We start from the raw sequence: 4671 nt of genomic DNA on the forward strand, positions 1-4671 counted from the left end.
ATATATGCATAGTCACTTTAACTATACATTCATGTACATACTACCTCAATTAGGCTGACCAACTAGTGCTCCCGCACATTGGCTAACCGGGCTATCTGCATTGTGTCCCACCCATCACCCGCCAACCCCTCTTTTACGCTACTGCTACTCTCTGTTAATCATATATGCATAGTCACTTTAACCATATCTACATGTACATACTACCTCACTCAGCGTGACTAACCGGTGTCTGTATGTAGCCTCGCTACTTCTATAGCCTCGCTACTGTATATAGCCTGTCTTTTTACTGTTGTTTTATTTCTTTACCTACCTATTGTTCACCTAATACCTTTTTTGCACTATTGGTTAGAGCCTGTAAGTAAGCATTTCACTGTAAGGTCTACACCTGTTGTATTCAGTGCACGTGACAAATACAATTTGATTTGATTTGATCACATAACCATCACCCTGTTTATGTATGTATGATGGTTAATTGTCCATGTTATATCACATTACTGTCATGACTTGATTTCACTTGTCATACATTTTTACGTTTTCATCAATACACATAACTGCATATCTTGTTTTCATCTGTGTCCTAAACTCACCAAACAACATAGATTGAATGTCCTCTTGATTACCGGTTCACATTTTAAAAATGTCTTGCCCGGTCTGCTTAACTCTAACTGAGTTCTTCGAGCCCATTAAATCCAGAGATGCTACAACAAAACACTCCCAACCCCACTGTGATTTCTTCTTCCTGTCCTGTGGGAAATAGCCCTCCATTACATGTAACTCTATCGACCACGCATTCATTAATGAAATTGTTCCCACTGGTTAACAAACCATCTATTGATTGGTATCTACCGAGCTACCTTACCAAAGAGAGAAAGAGTAACCTTTGCTCCGGCATCTCTGAATCACAGGCAGCTATGCAGAGCCTGGCTGTCATAGGTCTTGTCCAAACATGGCATATTCAAATGTATACATAAATCCTAATTTTAGCTTCCAATATACAGGTTATAAAGTCTCTTAGCAGAAACTGAAACTGAATCACATACAGCCTGGAATCATACCAGGATCTGTAGTGATACCACTTAGCACTGAGATGCAGTGCCTTAGACCTCTGTGCCACTCGGGAGCCCAAGACAAATGTACTTTGACTTTGATAACGGTCAAATGATGAAGTCCTCAAACTAATCAGAGGACACTGGCACTCCACTTTGCATGTATGTATGACGTTGCTTTATTTGCTCTGGTCTTGACTTAAAGGGTGATTTTGTCTGCTTCCTACTCCAAACAAAAGGCTAAATGGATCCACCTCTTAGATACTTTCGCTCCCCATGGTTTAAACGAACAACTAGAGCTAAACTATTTTCTCTAGTATCTAGACCTTCCTAGACTTGACCAGTAAATAGCCTTTTGTGTATTTTCCTTGGATTTTGATAATCACCATGGTGTGAGTCTTGTTTTATTATGCATTAGTGCATATACAGTTTTTTACACAAGCAACTCTGATAGATTATCCCTTTACGCACTTCCTTTGTATACATTCCTGTGCGTTATTTTTCATGTTGCCTCTATACGCTGACGTGATAATGTTGTATATAGTTTATGTTCTTGTCATGTGACCTTTACTTGTCCCCACCTCTTATTTCTAGAGACACGTCAGATTCTGTCCACAACGCTAGTAGTCGAAAAGCATTGCAGATGTGCGTCCTGGTGTACAATGCCGACTGTTCCACATGTATTATTTTATTGCAATGTACTGGCCGCCTACTCCTCTTCTTTCTTGACTTAAAGGAAAAATCCACCCAAGAACTATCTAGTGGTCTTTTTTCAAATTCAGGAAAAAAAAATCTTAAATTCAGGAAAACTGACTCTGAAGGGTTGTACTTCCTACACTCTGGCCCCATTATGGACAAAAATGCCAACATAGATGCATTTAATCGTCATTTTATTTCAGCGCACTCTCTCTGAGATTGCACTCTCTTTCAGTGCAATCTCTAACATTTTGGCAGTTCACAGAAAAATAAGTCCTTGATGCCTTACTTGCTATAGATACCAAGAAATCCACAGGGGCTGACCAATTGGAGCCGGGAATGCTCAAGTGTGCTGCCCCCTTCATTGCTGGCTCAGTAACCCATATTTTAAATCTAACATTGTTATCAGGAAATATTCCTAAAGTATGGAAAACAGCTTATGTGCTGCCACTCCATAAGGGCGGGGATAGCAGAGATCTTAATAACTATCGTCCCATCGCCAGGCTTCCATGTCTTCTTTTGATCATTTTACCTTGTTTTTCATTTTAGATTTGTGTTTTGTTGTGAATTGTTAGCATTTAACATTTAACATTTAAGTCATTTAGCAGACGCTCTTATCCAGAGCGACTTACAAGTACATACATTCATACTTTTAAATTTTTTTTTTTTTTTTTGTACTACTGCATTGTTGGAGCTAGGAACACAAGCATTTCGCTACACCCACAATAACATCTGATAAATATGTGTATATGACGAATCAAATTTGATTTGATTTGACCTGTCAAAGGCATTTGAACTGTTGATCATGCTATTTTATTGAACAAGTTGTCCTCGATTGGCCTGAGCTCTGACACCTGCTCATAGTTTCATGATTATCTTAGTGACAGAACTCAGGCCATCGTGATTGATTGGGCTAAGTCTGAATTTCTTGATGTACATAAAGGTGTTCCGCAGGGGTTGACACTAGGACCTGTTCTTTTGACTTTTTATATAAATGCTATTGGTCAATCTTTTAAACATTTTACATTTCCTCTATATGCGGATTAATACTATTATGTACGCAATTGCCCCGACTGCTGACCTGGCTGTGACAAGGCTACAGTCTGACTTTGGAGCTGTACAGGAAGTCCTTACTGAGTTAATATTGGCAAAACTAAATACATGATGTTTTCAAGTTCTCGTAAGATTGTCTCAGATGGATTACACCTTCACTAATTGGATGATTCTGCATACAATTCCTTGGTATTTGGATGGCCAATGATTTAAAGTTTAAAAAGCATACAAATGAGCTTGTTAAGAAGCTAAGATTCAAAGCAGGCTTTTATTTATAGGAACAGATCTGGCCTGTTTCAGCAGGACGCAGATTGTGCAGTCAACCTTTCTACCTGTTGTTGATTATGGTAATACTATTTATCAAAGTTCAGCTGCCTCTACTCTTAAACCCCTGGATGCGGTTTATCATAGCACCCTTTGTTTTATCACAGGACACAGTTTTATTACTCATCACTGCATTCCTTACTTAAAAGGTTGGATGGACTTCTTTAAATTCATGTAGATCACATCATTACACTCTTTTTGTTTACAACGCCCTGTTCCATAAGCTTCCGACTTACCTAACATCACTGTTAAGACTTAAAATGACAAGTAATCAAACCTGTTCACAGGGTTGGTTAACTTTGGAGACTCCTTTGGTGTCTACAGAATTAGGTAAATCAGCCTTTAATTTCTTTGTACCATACTGTATGTTTGGAATAATCTCCAAAAGACGTTTTGATTGGAAAGTCCCTAGGGCAATTTAAACAGCTGACAGAGGATTTTTATGATGAGGAATGTGTTTGTTTAAATTGACTGTGTTTTGTATCTTAATGTGTATTTAATGTGTATATTGTCTATATTTATGTTTATCTATACTTGCCTGTTGAATGTGCTTAGTTTTGTATTGGGCAGGGCTCATTTGTAAAAGAGACTTCAGTCTAAATATGACTTCCCTGTTCAAATAAAAGTAAATATAAATATAATTATATATATTTTTATTGTTTTATTTTATTTCACCTTTATTTAACCAGGTAGGCCAGTTGAGAACAAGTTCTCATTTAAAACTGTGACCTGGCCAAGATAAAGCAAAGCAGTGCGACACAAACAACACAGAGTTACACATGGAATTAACAAACGTAGTCAACAACACAATAGAAAAATCTATATACAGTGTGTGCAAATGTAGTAAGATTACGGAGGTAAGGCAATAAATAGGCCATAGTGGCGAAATAATTTCAATTTAGCAATTAAACACTGGAGTGATAGATGTGCAGAAGATCAATGTGCAAGTAGAGATACTGGGGTGCAAAGGAGCAAAAAAACAAAAAAACAATATGGGGATGAGGTAGTTGGGTGGGCTATTTATAGATGGGCTGTGTACTGGTGCAATGATCGGTAAGCTGCTCTGACAGCTGATGCTTAAAGTTAGTGAGGGAGATATAAGACTCCAGCTTCAGTGATTTTTGCAATTCGTTCCAGTCATTGGCAGCAGAGACATGGAAGGAAAGGCGGCCAAAGGAGGAGTTGGCTTTGGGGATGACCAGTGAAATATACCTGCTGGAGCGCGTGCTATGGGTGGGTGCTGCTATGGTGACCAGTGAGCTGAGATAAGGCGGGGCTTTACCAAGCAATGACTTCTAGATGACCTGGAGCCAGTGGTTTTGGTGACGAATATGAAGCGATGGCCAGCCAACGAGAGCATACAGGTCGCAGCGGTGGATAGTATATGGGGCTTTGGTGACAAAACGGATGGCACTGTGATAGACTGCATCCAATTTGCTGAGTAAAGTGTTGCAGGCTATTTTGTAAATGACATCGCCGAAATCAAGGATCAGTAGGATAGTATGTTGGGCAGCATGAGTGAAGGATGCGTTGTTGCAAAATAGGAAGCCGA

Source organism: Salvelinus namaycush, chromosome 2 (assembly GCF_016432855.1).
Source record: "Salvelinus namaycush isolate Seneca chromosome 2, SaNama_1.0, whole genome shotgun sequence".
Lineage (NCBI taxonomy): Eukaryota > Metazoa > Chordata > Actinopteri > Salmoniformes > Salmonidae > Salvelinus > Salvelinus namaycush.